Below are 25,689 nucleotides of genomic sequence, written 5' to 3'. Positions count from 1 at the left end.
AAAGTTTTATGTACATATAAACAGGCAGAGACTGAGGGTAGTTTGCTACTGTACTGAGTTTCCTCCATTGTTTGAAACTGCTGCTGCCCCAGTTATATCTTTCTCACATATTATGTAAATAATTATGGTTATTTACATAAGAAGTTATTGATATTTACAATCAACTTTTCTTCCTGAGCAAAGGGAGCTGCTATTATTCCTATTTTATATTCATAATTGTCTTATCCCATAGATCAGGCAAAGAGACAGCAATCAGCCTCAGATTATTTATTGAACTTCACAACAATGAGCTGTTAACCTTACTCTCCCCAAAAATATGAGTAGTTCATAGTGGTATACCCATCTAGTCTTAGTTATTTGTTGGAGAAAGCTACATATATGCTGTGTAGCTAATATTGTAATTGTGAACTCTAGTTTGTTACCATATATTTCTTTTTCTTTTTACAATTTTCTTTTTTCTTTCTACAATTTTCACAAACTATATTTATAGACCAGCTAATCAATCTGTTATCAATGTTATAATTCTGAATGAATATTAATTAAAGAAAAAGTATTGAATTACTGTAAGTAAATATTGTTGGGGAAAAAATTAAACCTTCAAGGTAAAACAAGTGTTTGGCTTGTGTTATTTGTTGCATGTGCTAAAAACAATGAATAGTACTGACAAATGGGTAATTTTCTATCTATCTATCTATCTATCTATCTATCTATCTATCTATCTATCTATCTATCATCTATCTAAGGATACTAGTTTTAAAAACAGCAGAGAAAAATTGCAACAGAAGTAAATATTTCCTCTTAAATCTGAGGCAGAATGTAGGATGAAAGTAATCTTGTTCAGTGTCCTTCATCTTGCTTGATAGAGATTCCCAAGAGCAAATGCTAGGAAATTCTGGACTCAGCGTGCAGGGTTATTACAGCAGAAATCTTTATAAAATCAATACCAATATTTATACTGTCTTTAAAAAAATCCTTCTAAAACATACCTCAGATTGTTTTACCCATCAGTTTTAAGCACAACTCATCACTGTTTAATCACCACAGACAGGCATGTTTTCCATCAGCTTAAACTTTTAATTTTCTTGCAAGACAATAACAATAATCAAGTCATTGCCTTTGGACATGAAGTCTGAAAGCAAGCCTGTTTTTAAAATTAATCTCATTATTCAAAGTCACAGTGCTGCACTATTGATGAAAATAGCTTTTCTTACAAAAGAGAATATTTTGTGGGGAAGCGTATTAGTTATAGGTTACTTAATAGTAAATTACTGTTGATAATATCTACATTGTATGACGCAATACCTGCTAAAAGTATGTGCAATGTATGAAGGCTAATTCTACACCTGGTAATCTGTTTTTGAACTAACGTGCACTCTTTTAATATGCAGGTAGGTACTGTCTCAAAATGTTTTTTCATCTGAAATAAGCCAGCACAAAATATCCATTTAACAGATGGCAAACCAGTGATGCTGATCCCCATTATCCCTTAGATTTCTTCCAGGATGCTTCCTACTGTCTTAGCTTACCTCTGTCTTCCTGGGTTTGGCTGGAGACACATTCTTCTCAAAAAACATTGAACTGCAGCCACCCCTTGATTTATAATAATCCCTGTGTAATGCTCAGAAACATTTTTGTAAAACCAAAACAGCTGGAGTCTAGCACTTTATTTTTGAAGATCCCCATAAACTGTGTATTTAAAATAAATACAGTGGTACCTCTACTTAAGAACTTAATTCATTCCATGACCAGGTTCTTAAGTAGAAAAGTTTATAAGTAGAAGCAATTTTTCCCATAGGAATCAATGTAAAAGCAAATAATACATGCAATCCCATTAGGAAAGAAATAAAAGCTTGGAATTTGGGTGGGAGAAGGAGGAGGAAGAAGAGAAGGAAAACAGTTATTGCCGAAGGAAGAAAGTGAGGTGAGGGGAATCGAAAAAAATCCAAAACTTTAAGGCTTAAAAAAAAAAGAGGGACTCTGAGGTGGCGAGGATCACGCGCCTCCTACACACCCGGCACGAGGCTGCCTCCCATACACTGCACCAGAAAGAGAAACCCCAGGGGAATAGCAGGAAACTGGATGCCGCTCTCAAATTTCCTGAGAAATTCTTCCAGGGTCGGGTTCTTAAGTAGAAAATGGTTCTTAAGAAGAGGGAAAAAATCTTGGACACCCAGTTTTTATTTAGAAAAGTTCTTAAGTAGAGGCATTCTTTGGTAGAGATACCACTGTAAATGATACTCTTCCAGAGTCATTTGAGGTTGGGCAGAATGCAAATTAAAGATGATGATGATTGATGATGATGTTGATGATGATGGGCAGCAAATCTACCTCATGTAAAAAGGGTTTTCACAGACTTGATGTTGCCTTTAGGTAAGCACAAACTAGGCTAACTGCATTCCCCATCATTATTTTATCCCTGCCTAAATAGCTTCTGTGGGGCCTTTATCTACTTGTGGAGGTTTTCCACATGACAAATAAATCTGAAGGGAAATGATAAAGAGATTGTAGCAAACCCACAAATATTTCAATATTGATCAACGTTTGCCTGATCAAAACTAAAGATATGCCATTTTTCATTCTAGTAATATTCATATTCTGGAGTCTTGGAAAAAAGAAATTACCGTATTCCCCATGATTGATGCTGAGGTGATTCAGAGAGAATCATGGTTCAGCGGCTGACTTTCTGTTCTTCTATCCAAAACAGGGGTTTCCAACCTAGACAACTTTAAGACTTATGGACTTCTACTCCCAGAATTCCTCAGCCAGCTTTAAGTCCACAAATCTTAAAGTTTCCAAGATTGGAGACCCCTGATCTAAAAGATCCTTCTTAGTCATCAGCTATGGGGGAAGGACAAATTAAGGAAAGGGACATAATTCTATTACAACTCTGACATTTTAATATATTCATAGCAGTATTGGGCAGCCACATACTGCGCTAACCGGCTGGTCCTTGGCCGCCAGCGCGGGCATTGCCAACATGTGTGCGTGTGTGCCACACATGAAATTTGGCTTCTGTGCATGTGCAGCAAGACAAATCTCGTGAGATTTTGGCTATTTTCACTTATATTTTTGCTTCCGCGCGTGCGCAGAAGCAAAAAACCCCGGCAAATTTCGGCCCAAGAATCTGTCCATCATGCTGTTCTTGGGCTGAAATCTATCAGCATGCCATTCCCGGGCCATTTCCACTGGCTGGGGGGAGGAGCCCATGACTTATACATAGTGATGTTACAGGTGGTACAAAACAGGTGGAACATACAACTGTTTTGTCATTTTGATAAAAGCAGAAAGTTTTGGGAGACAGTTCTGAGTATCAGATAATTTGTGAAGATTCTGATATTACAGTTTTTGTTGCTGGAGATTCATAAAGAATTGTGGTTTGAGAGTCTAATAGTAATTAGAAAATAAAGTCGTAAATTCTTGCTAATTTTTAAAAATAGTTATTTTATTTATTATTTATTTATTTTATTTATTTATTTATTGGATTTGTATGCCACCCTTCTCCGGAGACTCGGGGCGGCTAACAGCAATAATAAAACAGCATATAATAATAATCCAATACTAAAAAACAGTTAAAAACCCATTATAATAAAAACCAAACATACATACAGACATACCATGCATAAAATTGTAAAGTCTTAGGGGGAAAGAGTATCTCAATTACCCTATGCCTGGCGGCAGAGGTGGGTTTTAAGCAGTTTACGAAAGGCAAGGAGGGTGGGGGCAATTCTAATCTCTGGGGGGAGTTGGTTCCAGAGGGCCGGGGCCGCCACAGAGAAGGTTCTTCCCCTGGGTCCCGCAAAACGACATTGCTTAGTTAATGGGACCCGGAGAAGACCCACTCTGTGGGACCTAACTGGTTACTGGGATTCGTGCAGCAGAAGGCGGTCCCTGAGATAATCCGGGCCGGTGCCATGAAGGGCTTTATAGGTCATAACCAACACTTTGAATTGTGACCGGAAACTGATCGGCAACCAATGCAGACTGCGGAGTGTTGGTGTAACATGGGCATATTTGGGAAAGCCCATGATTGCTCTCGCAGCTGCATTCTGCATGATCTGAAGTTTCCAAACACTTTTCAAAGGTAGCCCCACATAGAGAGCGTTACAGTAGTCGAGCCTCGAGGTGATAAGGGCATGAGTGACTGTGAGCAGTGACTCCCGGTCCAAATAGGGTCGCAACTGGTGCACCAGGCGAACCTGGGCGAATGCCCCCCTCGCCACAGCTGAAAGATGTTCCTCTAATGTGAGCTGTGGATCGAGGAGGACACCCAAGTTGTGAACCCTCTCTGAGGGGGTCAATGATTCTCCCCCCAGTGTAATGGACGGACAGATGGAATTGTCCTTGGGAGACAAGACCCACAGCCACTCCGTCTTGTCTGGATTGAGTTTGAGTTTGTTGACACCCATCCAGGCCCCAACAGGCTCCAGGCACCGGCACATCACTTCCACTGCTTCGTTGACTGGACATGGGGTGGAGATGTATAACTGGGTATCATCGGCTGGGTATCTTTTGCTCTACAACCTAAGAAATATGAAAATTACTACATTTCATTCAAAGAATAAGAACGTGAAGATCTTCAGCTCATCAACAGTCAGAGAAATATCTGAAAAATACAGCTTGAAGCTTAACAACTCAAAAACCAAGCTCATGGTCATCAGAAAATAACCCATTAATTTACCACCAATACATATTGAAAGGCATACCACTAGAAAAAATTTAAAGGCTCACATACCTCAGTTCTAGTTTACATGAAAGCTGGAACATGACCACTGAAGTAAAAACAAGAATAGAGAAAGTTTGAACAGCATTCTTCAAAATGAAAAATGTCTTCTGCAGTCACAACATAAGCTTAAGACTAAAAATGAGGCTTGTCAGATGTTACATCTTTGCTGTAACTGCTCTACGGAGTACATAGTTGGTCTATGACAGAAAGCCATTTGAAGAGACTAGAAGCATTTGAAATCCGGATTTACAGACAGCTGTTAAGTCCTCTTAAACTGGGTTGACAAAATCAGAAATGAAGAGGTGATAAGTTGCCTGGGAAAGCCAAGGGAGATCATCAAAACCATTAAAAAGTGAAAGTTAGAATATTTGGGACATGTGATATGACACCTGGAAAAATACGCCATACTTCACTTAATCCTCCAAGGAAAGATGGAAGGTAAATGAGGTCCAAGCAGAAGAAGAACATTATGGTTTCAAAATTGAAGGGACTGGTTTGGACAAAACTCAGCAGCACATTTTCATGCGCCTGTTGATAAAAATAGGATTACCAACATGATTGCCAACATCTGATGACAGATTACAACAAGAAGAAACTTTATTCCAAATACATGCAGGGGACTTAATTTATTATATCCCCAAAGTAATTTATTTATTTCTTTAAACTCTTAGAACAATTATTTACTATCTAGAAACTACATTTTAGTTGCTCGCATAACATTAGTTTAATGGTTTTCAACCTTTTCTTTATCACGAACCTGCTTTAAATACCTTTTGTGACCAAGACTTAAGATTTAAATCATAGCATTTCATAAGCCTTGGCTGACCCTCCCTGTTATGACATCATGGCCCCAGGGGTCTGTAAGCCACAGGTGGAGAACCACTGTTCTCGTGCATTGTCATTTATCAATTAAGATAAATATTTATGAAGCTTGGTCTCAAAACTATTTGAGATACTTAACCTCTGAATCAGTAATACAGATGAAATTGTTGACAATACAGTGATACCTCTACTTACAAATTTAATTCGTTTCGTGACCAGGTTCTTAAGTAGAAAGGTTTGTAAGAAGAAGCAATATTTTCCCATAGAAATCAATGTAAAAGCAAATAATGCATGCCTTTACCTACAAACGCCTCTACTTATAAACTTTTCTAGATAAGAAACCCAAGCCTCTGAAACTGTACCCAGAAAAGGCAGGGAGAAGCCTCCGTGGGGCCTCTCTAGGATTCTCCTGGGAGGAAACAGGGCCTCCACCTCCCTGTGGTTTCCCAATCGCACACATTGTTTGCTTTTACATTGATTGCTATGGGAAAAATTGCTTCTTCTTACAAACTTTTCTCCTTAAGAACCTGGTCATGGAACGAATTAAGTTCGTAAGTAGAGGTACCACTGTATAATGAATGATAAAGACCTGCATATTTTAGTTACTTGCTGAACTAATTTTAGCAATATGTCATTTGAGGTAACAATATACATATATTACAAGTATATTTTCCTTTGTAATTTAATACAACAACCATATATTTCTCTTTGTTAGACCAGAAGTACCCTGGTTTTGAGTCTCTGGTTTCAAACTTGTGTCCATTGTTCTTCTTCTTCTTTTTCTTTACAACTTTTGATCTATTTGTCTTGAGTAGAAACAACACATTGCTGGCAAACAGTAACATATATCACATGTTAAGAACATATGAATGTTCTTCCAATACTGAAGCCTATGATTATGCAGTTAATGTAAATACAGTGGCAGTCTGATATCTGGGTGTGTTATAAGCAAGCTGAAAAAGATTCTCACAAGCAACAGAAAAGATGGAGGCTCTGCCAGGCGCTGCAGCAATGTAAATTGAAAAGTGCTTGTAATTTATCTGCATAACTACCCTCTCCTCCATATTTTCTGCTTCCTTCAACTTCCCAATTAAAATCCTAGATCAGTTTAGCTAACCAGAGATGAAATGAGCTGTACTTCTCAAAGTCTCTGTCAGTCTGAAAAGGAGCTTACTAGAGTCCTCCTGATTTTTGGTTATCACAAAATAACATAGCTTTTTAAAATTTTGTATTTATAACATTGGAAACCCTGGATTCCTACCATCGTTGATACTACAAAGGAATAGTATGTGTCCATTTTGTGTCAATGCTCTATCAGCATCCCTGCTGGAAAACATTTAGCAAGGGGACATACTAGTTTATCCCTTTACTGAAAATTAAATGAATAGCTGGATACAAAAAGTCTGACACAATTATAATCATAAACTTAAAACATCAAAATTGTGATCAGTTAAAAAAGCAAAACTCTTCTGTGCAAAACAAATCATAAATTCTGTTTTTAAACATAGAATCCTTGGTTATTAAATTATAACACTTTTGATAAAACTGCTTCTTGGAATTTGAGCAAGCTCCATAATCCTTGATCCTGATAGTCTTTGGAATTACAGATAAGGCAGAAAAATATGGTACATATATTGAAGCAAATATAGCCTAACAATAAAATATTTGGATTATAATTTTGAAAAGGAATGGTTTATCATATAAAGATCGTAGAGAACAGATAATTTGTAGTAACTTATCTTACATTTTTCTGAAGCAACTACTCTTGGTTTACTTTTTATTATATAGTAAAATACTTCTCTCTACATTTATTTTTATTCTGATTGTAAAACCAGTACTAAGAATTATAAAAGAAAGCAGTTTTTTCCCCAGAATAATACATAGAAAAATATAATACAATTGTGAAAAACATGAGGGCATGAGATTTTTCAGAAGAGATCCTAATTTGTTCTTTAAAAAAAATTCTGTTAGACTCATTTTTAGCAATACAAGCAACTTTGAATGTCAATAGTCCCAGGCCTGTTGGAAAACCCAGATCTTTATGGCTTTCCAGAAGGCCAATAAGGTGGGAGCAGTGAGGATCTCAGGAGGTAGCTGATTCCAGAGAAGGATCTTCCCCGTGGACCCACCAGCTGACACTGTTTAGGTGACGAGACCCAAAGAAGATCAGCCCTGTGGGATCTAACCAGTTGCTGGGAGGTATGTGATAGAAGGCGGTCTCAAAGATATTCTGGCCCTGAGCTATGTAGGATAACCAACACCTTGAATTGTGACCGGAGACCGATAGGAAGCCAGTGCAGTTTGTGAAGAATTGGTGTAGTGTGGGTGTATATGGCCTTACCCATCACAGCTCATGAAGCTGCATTCTGGACCAACTGTAGTCTCCAAACACTCTTCAAGGGTAGCCCCATTTAGAGCATGTTGCAATAATCCAGCATGAGAGGATAAAGACATGAGTGACCATGAGAAGAGCCTCTTGATCCAAGTAGGGTCGCAATTGCTGCATTAGTCAAACCTGTGCAAAGGGCCCCCTAGCTACAGCTGTCAAGTGTTGATCTAATTTTAACTATGAGTCTAGGATGAAACCCAAATTGAGAACCTGTTCTGAAGGGGTTAATGTCTCTTGCTGAGAACCAAGGAAGAACAGTTGACATAGTCTTTCAGAGACAGTGTCCACAGCCACTTGGTCATGTCCGAGTTGTTTGAACCTGTTGACTCCTATCCAGACCCTCACCTCATCCAGGCACTGGCACACCACCTCCACTGCTTCACTGAACTGACATGGGATGGAGATATATAGCTGGGTGTCATCAGCATATTGCTGAAACCTAACCCCATGTCTTCGGATGATCTCATCCTGTAGTTTCATGTAAATGTTAAATAGTAGGGGAGAGAGGACCGAGCCCTAAGAAATCCTGCAAATGGTCCAGGGGTCAACCTCTGCCCTTCCACCAAAACTGACTGCGATCAACCAGAGAGATAAGAGGAGAACCACCATAATACTGTGCCTCCCAATCCCAGCTCTCTTAGTCTGGGCAGAAGGATACCATGGTCAATGGTATTGAAAGCAGCTGATCAAGAACAAGCAGCAGCAAGGTAGCACCAAGATAGAGGAATGACCCCCCATCTCAGGGTCAAAGATCATCCATCAGAGAAACCAAAGCAATTTCTGTGCTGTATTCAGGCCTGAAACCCAATTGAAAATGGTCTAGATCACTGGTCCCCAACCTTTTTTTGGCCATGCCCCACCTAAGCATCTCTAAAATCCCAAGGCCTTCCCCCATGACGTATAATTTTTATTATTCAAAAAGTGAACTACTCACGTGGAGGAAGCCTAAAAGGCCATTAACTGGGTTTAAGCAAGGTTTCAATTTCCCCCATTAAAAATGAAATTGCCTTTGGGGGACAATTTGGGCCCTGTGTTGGGAACCAGGGGTCTAGATAATCTGTTTCCTCCAACAACCATAGGAGCTGGAGTGCCACCACTTTCTCTACAATCTTTCCTACAAAACGAAGGTTGGAGACTGGACGAAAATTCTTCAGTTCTGCTGGATCCAGGGAGAGCTTCTTGAGAAGGGGTCTCAATACTACTAATAATAATAATGCGACCTCTTTCTTCCCCTAATTAAAATATTTCATTGAATACCTTTCCCTTTCCATTTTAAATTAGTTAATCATAACATTTATAAATTTATAAAGGTTGCATTTATAAATGTAAACATTTACTCAGTAAGACTGAATATTGTTTCTGCATGTTCTTCAATTTGCAAATAAGCTTCTTTATAGCAGCCATGACATGAAAGTCTTCAAGTAGACGAGTGACTTCCATGATTTGAAGGATGTCTTTGGCAGAAGACTTTGCTTGTAGCAATATAGCAAATAAAACATTTTTTAAAAAAAATGTGTATAATATTATTTAAAGGAATAATTTATACTGAATGGAGTGCTGCTTACTTACAATTAATTTTAATTAATTTAATTAGTTTTTATTTTTATGGCTGAATGTTTTAACTGTTTTATACTGTACTTTTAGCCACTCAGAGGTGTTTGACACTGAAACGGGTGGCATATAAATTGAATAAATAAAAAAGAATAATTGTGATAAATTATCCCTATCAAAAGAGTTCGCTTTTGAGGATCCATATATAAATTAATGGTGTTACTTATTGATTGATCCAAATTACATTTGCTGGGATTTCAGCCCTCTCAAAACATTTTAAAATAGCTCTTGCAATAACTTTAAAAACAAATACTATGAAATATTTTATTGTGGCAATAGGCAAATGTCATGAGTCATATTTGAATTTGAGACAACTTTAAAACTGAAAGATAGGATCCCACATGTCAGCAAAAGTTGATGAAAAAGCATTCTTACATTCACAAGATTGCTATTTCAGTTAATAATTGGATTGCCAATAACAGCACCATGTAGATTGACAGCCCAAATGAATGCCTGGACATCTTTCAAGCCTGTTATAAAATCTATTTTATTTTTTAAACTTTTAATAAAAGATAGAATAAAGAATTCTCCAGGATTTGTTCTATGAAGAATAACTGGTACAGATTAAACCATATTGAAATTTACAGTATATATTTTATATTCTGAAAATTACCAAGAGGTTTTAAGTACACAAGATAAAAAAATCAAGTTATCAGAACTTGGAATTATGAAACCATCTATCATACCAATTGAATTTAATCAAGTTGTTTTGAAAAGAAGAACAAGTTCTGCATTGCTTTGATTCATTTCACTGTCCGATGCACTTCTCTTATGAGAGAATATATGTAGCTCAGGTTAAACTGTGAAGTCCTTGGTTCTCTCTGAGCTTGATTGTTTTCTTCTACACCAGGGGTGACAGGTTCTGGAGAACTGGTAGCCAAAATTTTGAGTAGTTTGAAGATACTACCCCTGGCAGGCCCCAAAGTGGGGTGGGAATGGAGATTTTGCAGTAACCTTACCCTGCCATGCCCACCAAGCTACACTCACCATACCACACCATGGCCACAAGCCACACCCACAGAACTGATAATTAACAAAAATGAATTCCACCACTGTTCTAGACATTTAATTAACTGACTAGGTAACAACATCACCAAAGCTAGCGAGTGTGCTCCCTGTTTATTTCCCAGTTTTCTTGCTTGCCTTTTGGGCCACTCATTTGGAGAGTAAGAGAACCTCTGGTACAAAGGAAAAAATGATCCAGGATTTATTTCTGTACTATCCAGGTAAAGAAATTAACTATAAAAGAATGATTTTTTTAAAAGGCAGGAGCTTGTTTACTCTCTTGAGTTGTCTTGTACATAGAATAGAAATACCAGGCGTCTACGTAGCAGATACACAGGCCAGCTACATTGACATCCCATAGTGTCATAGTAACCATAGGATGAGACAAGAAAGGCAGCAACATCCAATACCACCAAAAGATAAGAGAGATCCTGAAGAGCCAACTCAATAAAAATAACAAGTTCCATACCATCAATGCGCACTCTGACAGTCATCAGACATCCTGCTGATATAATCAGTTAGCCAAGGATGACTTGGAGGCTGTCAATGTGAAGATCTAGAAATTCCTCACAATGTACAGAGATTTCCATCCAACGTCCAACCCCCAGCCAGAAAGAGGACAGATGAGATATGGTGAGTGTCAAAGCCACTGTCCTGGATGAAACTCAAAGCAACCAAGAGTACTTTACTAAGCACCCAAAGCTGCTGAGACAATTCTTGAGGTAGAAGTAAACATTAGATGAAGATCAAACAGAAGAAGTCCCATGGCAATACATGACCTTGGATGATCCCTGTTGACAGAGAACTGAAGTGATTAATACCAGGAAGACTTACCACTGAATGGAAAGGACTGAACTAAGAGACGACACTTAAGTACAGACCATAGCCGCATGAGAACAGTCAATAAATACCAAATCCATAAAAGCAGACATCTACCACATAAGGTAGGATTTGAGGTGCAAACTATGCAGGGAGACCTCAGAAATGGTCTAACGTATGATGTCAAGGAGTAAGATGCATTATCTATCTATCTATCTATCTATCTATCTATCTATCTATCTATCTATCTATCTATCTATCTATCTATCTATTTTTTATTTGTTTGTTTATTTGTTTATTTATTTATTTGATTCCTATGCCAACCCTCTCTGACGACTGAAGTAGGTAGGGGCAGAACATACTGAAGCAATACGACCTATGGATGGCACAGAGCTAGACCCTCCCAAGTCTATACAGGGGATTTCACAGAAAATAGTGGAGAGTAACAATTTAATTTAATTTATTTGACTTCTATGCTGCCCAATCCCATAGGTCTCAGGGTGGCTTACAACAATACAAACAATACAATAATACAATACAATAATAAAAAAGAAGTCAAATATTAATAATAGTTATAAAACCCCATTATAGACCCAAACTAAAATAACCCCCTATATAAACTCTAAATCCAATCTAACAACATAAACATAATTTGGGCGTGTCGAATGTTAAAATTCACGGCCCCCAGCCCTGTCAGCAAAGCCAGATCTTAACAGCTTTTTGAAAGGCTAGTAAAGTGGCAACAGTGCGAACATCAGGGGGGGGGGGGAGTTGGTTCCACAAGGCTAAACTCTTGTGGGACTTCCAAATCCAGATGGACAGGCAGGAACTGGCCAATCAGTCAGACATCACAAGGACCAGAAGACAGTGGTGATGATAGTGGAAACAAATTACTGTACAGCAATATCAGGAAGAAGGAACATGAGCAGTTGGAGATGTACCAGGGTATGGAGGAGAAACTGGAGAAGGTGTGGAAAGAAAAGACCAAAGTGGTACCAGTCATGGTAGGAACCCTTGGGGCTGTACTCTGTGAGTCCAAGCTCCAAGTATGACACAGTGGAATCCTTTAGTCCAATAAAGTCCAGTACTTTATCGATTACACCTATTGAATGGAATCTTCTCAAATGTCATCAATAACCTTCTACCCTAATAGATATGTGTTGTGTATTAGATAATAATATTAGGAATTGTTCCTGGGTAGAATAAGACACTTGTTGTTAAGCAAAACTAAGTAGAAGTACTGTAAATGTTTACCTGTTGCTGATTGGCTGTTGTATTCTGGCGCCAAGAATAAGGAGCTGTCAGCCGCCGCTGTTGCTGGGCGAGTTCATATAAATAGCGCGGCTCCCGGTCTTACGCGTCTTCTGTCAGTGAAAGTGCGGCTGAGAGAAAGTGTTACAGCCGCTTGTTAACGCCTGTAGAAAATAAAGAATAATTCACTGGAACCGTGTATTGGCATCTATTACATTGGCGACGAGGGTCTCGAGGTTATTTTTTTTTCTCGAAAAAATTAGAGAAAATATAGAATGTCGACCCCTTCGATCATCCAGCCTCCCGAGCTCTTTGACCCCGAGAGGTCTACCTGGACAGCCTATATGGCGAAATTTGACATTTTCCTGGAAGCAGCCGGCATGCGTGATGCTGAAGACAGCAGAAAAAGGGCTCTCTTTTTGAATTATTGTGGGACTCAAGTTTTTGAATTAGCGGGCACTTTAACAGATCCTGAGCCCGCTAACTCTGTACAGTGGGAAGTTTTAAAAGAAAAACTGGCTTCTCATTTTAAGCCAACGAAGCCTGCTCGAGTTTACAGGCATCAATTCTCGCGCACAGCACAGGCTAAAGGCGAGTCAATTAATCAATTTGCAACTCGCCTCAGGACAATTTTAGCAAAGTGCCAGTTTGAAAATCCTGAGGCGAGATTGACAGATGCAATAATTTTTGGAATGCGAAATGTTACTATTCGCAATAAACTGCTGGCAACTGAAGAGTCAACACTTCAAGATGTCATCAAAGCGGCGCAAACGGCAGAGGTGGCCGAAGCCGCTGCAGCCGATCTTAAAACAAATGATAAACTACCGACGGTCTGCAAGATCTCGGACAGCCGTGCCCAGATGTCTCGACCGTACGACTACCAGCTACAAGATCAAGACCCGTTTGATGACTACTGCTGTCAGATTCGTGGACCACCATCCAGGCAGCCCCGTCCCTCATACCAGCCTTGTGCCGGATGCCGAGGACAACATCCAAGATCTCGGTGCCCTTTCAAGGACGCCTTCTGCCGACGCTGTGACAAGCGAGGACACATCGCTCCTGTTTGCCGAGCCGTCCTTCCAGATGACTTCTCGGGCTCTCAAGACCTCCTGCCTACTTTTTCTTCCCAGCGCTTTTCTCGACCCCCGAGACTGCAAGGCAGAGGGAACCGGCGTCCATGGAACCCTCGAGGTAACATTTACTGCCCAAACTCTGGCTCTTCTTTCTCCCCCATTAATAAAATTGTTGTCCCCATCCTACTTAATCACAAGCCATGTCCCATGGAGCTGGACACTGGCTCCAAATATACATTAATGCCTTGGCACAAGTTGCACCTTTATGTGCCAGCCCTCTCTCGGGACTCCTTGCAACCTCTGGACATTTCTATAAATGACTTTCAGGGACACCCTATTCGGGTATTAGGCAGAACCAATGTGCCAGTTACTTTTAAAAATGTACATGTCATTCTTCCATTGTTAGTTGTGGAAGGAGCAAATCATTCATTGTTGGGATTGGAGTGGATGGCCCCGTTAGGTTTAGCTGTCACTGGCCTCCACAAGATTACTGCACAAGGGACACAGGGGGTGCCTAATTTTGTTTGCGAGTTTCCTGAGGTGTTTCAGGAGGGTTTGGGCACCTACAAGGGACCCCCTATTTCTTTTTCTTTAGACCCTAATGTCCCCCCCCTTCGGCTAAAGCCGCGAAGGGTGCCACTTCCATTACTTGAGAAGTTGGATGCACAACTGCAAAAGCTGCAACATCAAGGCATCTTAGTGCCAGTTGAACACGCGCCCTGGGAGACTCCTATAGTGACACCATTGAAGCCAGATGGCACACTCAGAGTGTATGCAGACTATAAATCTACATTGAACAAAGCTTTGCAGCATAATTCCTACCCCATACCTGTTGTCCAACAGCTGCTGCACACCCTGGGCTCGGGGTCCCTATTTGCACGCTTGGACCTGGCCCAGGCATATCAGCAGTTAACCGTAGATGATGCCACAGCAATGGCTCAGACAATTGTCACTCACCGAGGGGCATTCAAATGTACTCGTTTACAGTTTGGAGTCAGTGTGGCTCCAGGTATCTTTCAACGATTAATGGAAAGACTTCTCGTGGGTCTCAAGGGGGTGGTCCCTTATTTCGACGACATATTAATTTGTGGGGACACCCCTGACCAACTTCATAAACGCATTAGACAAGTCCTATCCCGGTTACGGGATAAGGGATTACGCTTAAAGCCTGAGAAATGTGTATGGGAAACTTCTTCTATTGACTTTTTGGGGTTCCGCATAGATTCGCAGGGTATTCACCCCACGGATGATAAAGTAAAGGCCATCAAAGATGCCCCTGCCCCCACTTGCAAAGCTGAGCTACAAGCCTTTTTGGGACTTTTAAATTTTTATTCAGTTTTCTTGCGTCAAAAGGCTTCGGCAGCTGAGCCGCTTCATCGCCTCCTCCACAAGGGGGCAGTGTGGACATGGGGACATACGGAACAAGAAGCGTTCCAAGCTGTCAAAAATCTCCTGTCTTCAAACAGTGTTGTCATTCAGTATAGCTCAACCCTTCCACTCAGGCTCACCTGTGATGCTTCACCGTACGGCGTGGGCGGCGTATTAGCCCATATTTTACCTAATGGGCAAGAAGCCCCAGTGGCTTATTTCTCAAGAACTCTATCCTTAGATGAAAGAAACTATGCACAGATTGATAGAGAGGCACTATCACTAGTGGCTGGGGTGAAAAAATTTCACCATTATTTATTAGGACGCCCCTTCCAATTAGTTACAGACCACAAGCCTCTATTGGGTCTCTTAGCCACTGGTCGCCCTACCCCTCCATTCATGTCTCCACGAATGTCCAGGTGGGCAATATTCTTAGCGGGGTATGACTATGTACTTGTCCATAAGGGGGGTTCATTAATCAACCACGCAGACGGACTTAGCCGCTGCCCCTTAGGTCTGCGAGTTGAGGACCCCGCTCCGGTAGCTGATGTCCTGCTTATAGACTTACAAGCTGACCCCTTAGTGACTGCCCATGAAGTAGCCATTGAAACCAGGAAAGATCCATTATTGCATAAAGTATTACAATTTATTCTAAAAGGATGGCCACCTAATGGAGAAGACCATGATGTTTCAGACTACAAGACCAAACGCCTAGAGCTCTCTGTAATGCATGATTGTGTTCTGTGGGGAGACAGAGTAATCATTCCCCCCAACCTCAGGTTACAGGTTATGAAAATGTTACACAAAGGTCACCCAGGAGTGGTCAGGATGAAGGCCCTGGCCAGGGGATATGTATGGTGGCCTGGAATGGATAAGGCTATTGAAGATTGGGTGGCCACATGCACTCATTGTCAGGAATCTAGGCCAAATCCTCCTAAAACCTCCCCTGCAGAGTGGGACTTGCCTAAAAGCCCTTGGTCCCGAGTGCATATAGATTTAGCAGGGCCAGTGAGAAATACTATGTTCCTCATTGTAGTAGATGCGTACTCCAAATGGTTGGAGATTATGGTATTGGGGTCCACTACATCACAGGCGGTCATAAGGACTTTAAGAAAATTGTTTGCAACTCACGGGTGCCCAGACGTCCTGGTGTCGGACAATGGGCCCCAATTCACGTCCTCAGAATTCAGAGAGTTCCTAGCACACTTGGGGGTCAGGCAAGCATTAACATCAGTCCACGCAGCGTGGGCCAACGGCATGGCTGAAAGGTATGTCCGAGTGGCCAAAGAGGCCATTAAAAGGTCCGCCCCAGGGGAAATACAAGAGAGGCTGGACACCTTCCTTCTGGCTCAACACATTACACCCAGTGTTTCTACCAACAAGAGTCCAGCTGAGCTATTGATGGGGAGGAGATTGAGGTCCCCTCTGGACAGACTGCACCCCTCTTATGTGCAAAAGAAAAGTGTTATTATATCTATGCCAGAAAGAGAAGTATACATTGGCCAGCACGTGTTTGTCAAAAATTTTGACAGGGGGAAGCAATGGGAACGTGGTACAGTAATTGATAAAACTGGACCAAAAACCTATAAAATCACTTTATTAGATGGTCGTCTCTGGCAATGTCATATAGACCAGAGGTCCCCAACCGCCGGTCCGCGGACCGGGACCGGGCCGTTGGGGCTTTTCAGCCGGTCCGCGGCGCCAGGGCCCCCTCGGCCTTTCCGCACCACCAGCGGCGCTCCCCCCGCCAGCCAGCCAAGCCCCGCGCCCGCCGGAACCGGCTCCTCGCTCTCCCCCCGCCGCCCGCCGCGTTTGCAGGAGGTGGGGAGGGTTGGGCGGCCCGCCAAGGCCAGGAGGGACGCCGCTGCCCCCCCTTCCCTCTCTCCGCCCGCCGCTGCGCCTCCTTGACGCCGAGAGGAAATGCCGGCAAAGGCTTTCCTCAGCGGAGGCCGGCGAAGGTGATATTGAATGTCGGGGGAGAACGGGCGGTTGCGCGCGCTCCCTATCTCCCTGCTAGCCCACTCGGAATATTCAAAATAAGAAAAACCTTTGCCGGCGAAGGCTTTTCTTATTTTGAATATTCCGAGTGGGCTAGCAGGGGGATAGGGAGCGCGCGCAACCGCCCGTTCTCCCCCGACATTCAATATCACCTTCGCCGGCCCCGCCTCTCCTGCAAACCCCCTTGCTGAGAGCCCGGGGCGAAAGTGCTCTCGCAAAGGTGAGGCGGGCAGGGCGTGCGCGCGTCATCGCTGAGAAGAACGGAGAGAGAACGAGAGTGAGTGAGAGCAACAGACAGCAAGATAGAGAGAAAGTGAGAAAGAGAGAGTGAGAAAGGGGGGGAGAGAAAGAGATAGCAAGAGAGAGAACAAGAGAGAGAAAGAGCGTGAGAAAGAAAACAAGAAAGAGTGAGAGAGAGAGAAAGCAAAAGAGACAGAAAGAAAACAAGAGAGAGAAAGTGAGAAGAAGAGAGAGAAAGAGGGAGAGAGAGAGAGAAAGAGAGAGGGGGGGAGAGAGAAAGAGAGGGAGAGGGAGAAAGAGAGAGGGAGAGGGGGGAGAGATAGCAAGAGAGGGAGAGAGGGAAAGGGGGAGAGAGGGGGGAGAGAAAGAGAGAGGGAGAGAGAGAGGAGATAAAGGAAGAGGAGAGAGAGAAAGGAAGAGAAAGAAAGAAAGAGGGATAGAAAGAGAGAGAGAGTGAGAGATGCTCAGTGAGCCTTTCTTTGAAGTTGCCTTTCTTTCTTTCTTTCTCTTTCTTGCTTTCTTTCTTGCTCTTTTTCTTTCTCTCTTTTACCTTCCCTTCCTCTATTTCTTCTTTTCTTTCTCCTTCCTACCTTCTTCCCTTACTCTCCCCTTTCATAAGTTTCCTTGCTTCCTTCCTCTGTTCCTGTCCCTTCCCCCTTTCTTTCTTTCTTTCTTTCTTTCCTTCCTTTCCTCCCTCCATTTCTTGCTTTCCTTTTCCTTCCTCCCTTCTTTCCTCCCCCATTCCCTTCTTTCACTCCTTCCTCTCTTACTCTCCCCTTTCACACCTTTCCTTGCTTCCTTTGCACCCTTCTTTTGTTCCTGTCCCTTCCCTCTTTCCTTCCTTCCTTCCCACCCTCCGTCCATTCATTCACCCATTCCTCTCTTGATCGCCCCTTTTACGGCGCCGCTGACAGCGAGCTCCCCCCCCCCACCGGGCCATGGAAAACTGGTCTAGCTTAAAGCCGGTCCCTGGTGCAAAAAAGGTTGGGGACCTCTGATATAGACCATATTAGGGGCAGGCAAGATACACCAGGGACTCCACAACAGGGGGACAATAATAATAATGGGATCTCTACTCATTCACTCCCTGCAGGGAGTTATAACAGGCTGAGCAGGAATCGGGCAGAAACCGAACAAATAGACTGGGACTTACCTGGACATACTGCCCTCTCCAGCGCAGCCCCTTCTGTGCAGCATGCCAGCCGTGGAGATTCGTATTCCTCTGGACAGGAAGAGCCGTCCTCTTCCGTTGATTCACAAGTCTTCCAGGAGCCTCGTCGGTCTGATAGGACACCCAGAAGACCTGCGCGGTTAAATGATTACATTACCTATTTGTCTGAATAAATCATTATACAATAAAGTAACCATAAGGGGAGGGGTGTTATGTATTAGATAATAATATTAGGAATTGTTCCTGGGTAGAATAAGACACTTGTTGTTAAGCAAAACTAAGTAGAAGTACTGTAAATGTTTACCTGTTGCTGATTGGCTGTTGTATTCTGGCGCCAAGAATAAGGAGCTGTCAGCCGCCGCTGTTGCTGGGCGAGTTCATATAAATAGCGCGGCTCCCGGTCTTACGCGTCTTCTGTCAGTGAAAGTGCGGCTGAGAGAAAGTGTTACAGCCGCTTGTTAACGCCTGTAGAAAATAAAGAATAATTCACTGGAACCGTGTATTGGCATCTATTACAATATGTAGTGAGAAATTCTAGGATGTGGATACCTCAAGTCTCTTATCTCTTCCCTCATCTAGCTCTGGACTGCAGTCTCTTAATTTGAGTTTCTCTAATGGAATATTCTGCCTCCGTCCTGGAAAAGCTCTGTGCTGGCAAGACTCCACTCTACTATGTCCTCAGATGCACATTCCTTCATACTCCTAAGCTGGTAAGAGTGGTTCCAACAAATCCTAGGAGCAACATCACAACTCTCTGTTCAGAAATGCAGTGCAGAGCTAGGGAGAGCTAAGATACTGGGCAGAAGTCTCATTCTGTTGGGTTGGAAAAGAATATACTAAATTATAGATTTTTTATTTAGAGTCAATGAGTTATCTATTATCGACAAGAACAAAAGATTGAGAAGTGGGAATGAAGGCTAAACGTATAAAATACTTAAGCTGTGTTTTTTTTAAAAAAAACAGACTGATTTATAAGATTTATTAGACCTGTTATTTATTTTAATTTTGCTTAAATATAAGATAAATTTATTTATTTTGATAAAGTGTTAAGTGATTTTTATAATTTTGTTTGTTGCCAATATTTAAGATTCTATTCAAGAAAGTTATTCAGAGTATCAGTAGATTGACTTTGAAACTTAAAGATAAAGAAGACTCTGATTATTATAAAATTTGGGGGAAGTTTTATGATTGGATAGAAAATTAAGAGACACATTATGTATCATCAGTAATTGGTTAATTTTGGAAAAATAGAAACAAGTGAATTTGATTTAAGCTTGCAAACCAGATGGAAATGGTGGTAGCACTATATAATGATATAACACAAAATTTACCTATTGTTTAGATTTAAATACATAGAACTTTATTTTATGATGTAGGTTACATTTTATGAACAGTTTCCCTTACTACAGATATATATATAGAGAGATAATTTTTAATCAACTATATGATATAAGATTAAATTTAGATAAAAGAGATTTTATTATTCTTTACATTGTTGTAACCTTTAGTAGTAAGACGGTGAGGGGAGAATTTTAATTTAGAATTTTAAGAATTGCTAATATTGTATAAAATTAACAGAAAATTTTATACAGGAAGAGAGGTAAGACCTTCCATGGAGTGAGTAACGAGAAAAGAAATGTTTGTATATAACTGATTTTAAGCATTGTTGTTGTGTTTATAACCATATATTGTTTTATTTTATGGTGGAGAAAAATAAAAAAAAAATATACCGAAAAGAAAGTTATTCAGAAATATTTTTCAGTTCTGAAGATACACACCAAGGAAAAATCTCTGTGCATGCTCTTGAGATCTATTTCCTTACTTCCAAAAAGAAGAGGGGAAGTACTTATCTAGAGCTAAAAGGCAAAGGAAAACAAAGCCTTAGGACAATTTCAGGAACAAAAAATATATTTAAATTTGAAAAAGAAGTTACATTTTAGTGTATGTTATCATATTTTGTTTCTGAGAAAACTCTTCAAAATATTTTGCTTTTGTAAATGTCATGACCAGAAGATATGTTTCTGAAAATGCTAATTGTTTATCTTTGTGTCAGCAATTTTTAATCATCTCATCATAATATCCACAAAACAGATTTACTAGCTACCAACTCAAATGTCACTCTGCTAGAGGTGCTATGGGAGTATTTAATAGTAAAAGGTCACCATGCAGGCATATATACTAAGGCACTTGTCAAAGTGGAATTATTATGAGTCATCTGCATAGGCAAATTGATATAAACATAGAAGAAAGTAAAATTTCACACTTTATGAATGATTAAGAGTATGTTACGAAAAAATAAGATATGACTTCCAGGACCAGGTATGAGTACTGCCTTCTTTGTGTAGAAATTAACAATGCAATCATCAATTTACCAATTCAGAAGTCTTACTCCTAAGCTATCATTCAACATGACCCCTCTAAACTCAAAATATATTCATGTTATAGAAGATAGTGAGTCATCCAATGGCCTGCAAAGTAATCATCCACATTTACTCATATATCAGTGGACTATTGTCCCAGATAACAATGTACAATTGAAGGTTTAAAAACTTCAATTGAATTTTACATGAAATCTCATTCATTTATGAAAAAAAACTCATTAGATTATAATTCTAGTTCAACAAAAACAGGACTGTGCCTGTGCCTGACATCTTGTGACTCAGTTGTCAGCAGTCCAATGCAGGTAGTCTCATTCAAAGTTGTGACAGTGCTGTCTGACTGAGTGTTACTATTGTTCCTCAAAGGTTATGGCTATCATACCAGTTCTGATGATTGCTATCTGGATGCTTGGCAACCAGTTTACTTACGAAGCTTGCAGTAACCTATGATTACCCAGCTTCCCACAAGCAAAATCAATTAAGAAGCTGCCAGGAAAGTCTATACCATTGATAGTGTTCTGCCGGCGTGTTTCAACCGCCCGTAATTACAGGGTAATTAGTCCAGGAAGACACACACCACACGATAAAAGGAAAACCCAAAAGTTTTTATAAACAGAAAAACAGAAACATCTCCCTTTTTAAATGTCAAAGGGATTTTCTGGTACACACAAGACACAGGTTAAATGCAATCCAATTGCTCACCCAATAACTGGGAAATTGAGTCCAATTCTAAAGTCCAGAGAGTCCACACACAATCTTGAACAGCACAAAAACCATGATCTTGATGAAACAATGAATCAGATAAACTGCCATGAGGCTAAAACACCAAGCTGCACTTTTATCTGTAGCACTAATTACAGCAGCCCCACCCAACCACAGGTGGCCTCATTTTCTCTTGTAATAATCCTTCAGTTGTTGTCTCCTATGCATCACTCTACGCATGTGCGGATGTGTCATTAATTCTTGTTCAGAATCCAGGGATGATACAGATGATTGATTTCCTCCTGGGCTGTCTGCCAAACTCCCCTCTTCCCTGTCACTCACGCTTCCTTGGTCAGAGCAGGCTCCGTCGGCAGATTCCATCGGGAGCAAAATAGGCCTGCAGCATGTGGATGTTTCCTTGACATCCACCTGCACATTCCTTGGGGCAGGAGCTGGGCCAGAGCTAACCACAACGGATAGGTGCATAGTGCCACAGGTGGCACATGGAGCCATATTTGCTGGCACATGAGATGATGCCCTAGATCAGCATAAAGTGCATGTGTGTCTAGGCCAACTGATTTTTGGCTTGCAGAGGCTCTGGGAGGGCATTTTGGGCTTCCAGAGAGCCTCCGGCGGGGTGTGGGGGGGAAGAGACAGCATTTTTACCCTCCACCAGCTCCAGAGAAGTCTTTGGAGCCTAGGAAGGGTGAAACCCAAGCTTACTGGGCCCACCAGAAGTTGGGAAACAGGCCGTTTCAGTGGCGGGAAAGCTGTTTTTGCCCTCCCCAGGCATTGAATTATGGGTGTGGCCACTCGCACATGTGTGATAATGTGCATGCATGCTCTTCCGGCACCCGAAGAAAAAAAGGTTTGCTACCACTGGACTATACTTGCTCCAGTATGTCTTCCCTGCCCAAATGCAGCCACCTTTGGGTCCAGAATTGCTCTTGTGCACCACTGCAACCATCTGTGCAGCTCTCAAACCTGCCTGCCAGCCTGCTTGACTTGCAACTTCCTGCTTATTACCCATGCTGATTTGCTTGTAGGAAGTCAGCAAGTTGCACGTAAGTCGTCTCTTAATTATTCGTGTTCCTCATGCAATCATTTCATCGTTGCAGCTGCTAAGTGATATGGTCATGTAATATCCACATTTTATGACTGCATCATTTAGCAATGGAAATTGTGGTCCCAAATACCATTGTTAAGTGAGTACCACTTGTATTAAAACTGTTCTACTACTTGTATTTCAAGAATATATAGACTTCTGCAGTCTGATTTGTAAAAGTTCTTGAACAATTATGAAATGAGAGATCAGCTCTGTAGCAATTAGATCTTTCTTTTTGTACATTAGACAGATCTTCCGCATATATGGGAAGACTTAGTCAAAAAATCACTAGCAGGCTTGAAGAACTCACTCATATATTCACATATACATACATATATACAGTATGTACAACATACAGGCAGTTAATCCAAAGCCAATTTTTTTAATTTCCTTGCATAGGAGTGTCTAAAAATCATGTATTTGTACAGTCCCTATTCTTGATTATGTTCTTATATTTACTAGCTTATGAGGTTACCTGCTTCTTTAAGTATTAAGTTTGAGGTCTGGCCAATTCATCGACATCAACTTTGTAGTTCTTTTTCTTTTTAAAAAATTTCCTCCACAAAATTATAGATTTTTATCCAGTCAGTCATAATTCAATATCCAACCCCCCTCCATCTCCATTCCTTACCTCTACCTTCTTAATCCTTCTCTCCCTCTTCCTACTTCTCTCTAGTCCAGTGGTTATCAACCTGGAGGTTGAACAACCATTTCACAGGGGTCACCTAAGACCATGGGAAAAGACAAATTCCCTTAGTGTTAGGACCTAAAGCTTCTATTCTGGTGCCTTGGAACACATTTTTACAATCTGACCAATCAGGCATTTACAGTGGGTGTGTCCCTCTGACCTTCCTGCTAATCAGCTTAAAGCTCTGTTGGGAGAATTGTCGCTAGACTTATAGTCGAGGGTCACATGAGAAACAGTATTAAGGGATTGCATTAGAAAGGTTGAGAACCACTGCTCTTCTCACTTCACCTTTCTACTTCCTCTTTCTTGCTTTTTATTTTTCCCTGAGTGATTCCTATCATAATTCATCTTATATTCAACAGACTGATAACATATTCCTGTACATCTTTAAAATATTGGTCTCTTCTAAAATCATAATTTTTTGCAATCTCTCTCTCTATATATATACAGTGTATATCTGTTCTAGGTATATACTGTACTATTAAGTCTAATGCTGCCTCCTTAAATCTAATTTTGTCACCTACATCTACCACCATTTATTCTCCCTTTTCTTCTATGTTTATTCTATTTTAATTTCTATTAATATTCATTTATTTTCTAGCTAATCATAAAATTTCACCCATCCATTATAATTTCTGTATTTTCTTTGTCTTTAATTTTCATTGTCAGTCTATTCATTTCTGTGCAGTCCAGTATTTTCTTAAGTACTTCTCCTTAAGATGGAATTTTGGTTGCTTTCCATTTTTATGCAAATGCAATTCAAGCTGCTGTTACCACCTGTACAATTAGATATGTATCTTTATTAAATTTCTCAGGAAAAATGCATAATAATAATAATAATAATAATAATAATAATAATAATAATAATAATAATAATTTATTAGATTTGTATGCTGCCCCTCTCCGGAGCCTCGGAACGGCTTAAGTAAAAACATCTAGGTTTTACTGTATATTCTGTTTTACCGTTTTTTCTATCCATATTTGAATCCAGATTCAAGTTTTTAGCTTCTGCACATGTCCACCACATATGATAAAAAAAAGTCTGAAACTCTGCAGTCCTTGATTGGGGGTCCTCCAGATGACCTTCGTCAAGATTCCTGCTTTTAGATTCAGTTTTCTATCTATTAAACAGGATATTGGTATTTCTGGACACTGCAGAAGAGAGTTTCAGCTTTTGTGTTGCTTTATGCATAGCTGGAGACTCATTTGTTAACAGATGTCGAATGCTGGAGATTGGTATCCCTCGTTAGCACCCCATGGTCCTCTGCTATTGGACTCTGGACAGTATGAACTTTTAGTGTTCAGATTTATTAGCCTGCATTCTTCCTAGTTAAAATTAATGTACAGTGAAATTCACACCAGCACAAAAGGTAATTTCAGATACTTAATTAATCCCTACTTAAGCCTTATTTAGATAGCGGGGGTGATGATACATTTCCTTATGACTGAATTTCCTTTTGCTAACATCTGAACCTAGTGGTCCTTCAAGAAGAACTTATAATTCAAGGTGACTAAAAAGCTTCACTAGTTGGGTCATGAGTCACATCCTGTCCAATCCATTTATGAAGAACATGATAATGCTGTCTGATTTACAAACAGTAATGATGCATGGCCCAACATGCCTGAATCTTCATCATCTGGAGAAATTCAAAGAGTGTCCTTCTGTAAACAAAGAGAATTACGTTTTTCCTCTTGCAGAAACAATTATTTTGACTCTAAAAGCAGAAGCTCCAATGGATACCTTATTTACCTATATTTTAAAACATGCTACCATTTCTGGTGTTTTTATTTCACTTTATCATCTTTTAAAAATATAATATAGCTCAGCTAAAAAAAAAAATACTGCTGTCCAAAATTATGGAGGTGTAACTGAGATAGATAAGACAGCGGTTTGACATGGCAGCTTCTTATATATATTTGCTCAGCTATGCAAAAATATTCAAGGGGTGCTTTCTGAAGGGCATTGGTGCAAACAAAAGATCTCTCCTCAAAGCATAAAAGCAGCTGAACTTCCCAGAAGGTTCAGAACAGCTGCTTTAAAGGTTGTTACCAGATGTTTGATTCGCTTCTCTGACCATCTCACTTTTAACTATTTTTGTGTATGCACAAACAAGCAGAAATCAAGAGAAAGCATTGCAGAAAGAGCACTTTGGAAGATCTTAATGTCTATACAAAGCTGTTCTTTTAAGGAATCTGGGCTACAAGCTGTGCATCCCAATTCTATACCAGCCTGGCTACAGCAATGAAATTTCCAAATTATCTTAACAGATAACCCATCATTGTGCATTATAATAATCAAGTGAAATATGACTAGGGCATAGCTGGGACAGTCTGAAAATTATTCAC

General features: G+C 40.5%; 1 long non-coding RNA gene across 1 annotated transcript; it reads right to left on the bottom strand.

Moving 5' to 3' along the window:
• Positions 1-12,635: 12,635 nt before the first annotated feature.
• LOC139165911 (uncharacterized) lies at positions 12,636-18,926 on the bottom strand. The gene is made up of 3 exons (XR_011558837.1): positions 18,775-18,926; positions 18,453-18,602; positions 12,636-12,784 (listed from the first exon to the last, which is right to left on the bottom strand). It is a non-coding gene; the product is annotated as an uncharacterized lncRNA (long non-coding RNA).
• Between the last annotated feature and the right edge of the window lie 6,763 nt (positions 18,927-25,689).

The sequence above is a fragment of the Erythrolamprus reginae genome, chromosome 3 (assembly GCF_031021105.1).
Source record: "Erythrolamprus reginae isolate rEryReg1 chromosome 3, rEryReg1.hap1, whole genome shotgun sequence".
Taxonomy (NCBI): Eukaryota; Metazoa; Chordata; class Lepidosauria; order Squamata; family Dipsadidae; genus Erythrolamprus; species Erythrolamprus reginae.
This window is presented reverse-complemented; position numbering and strand designations above follow the sequence as displayed.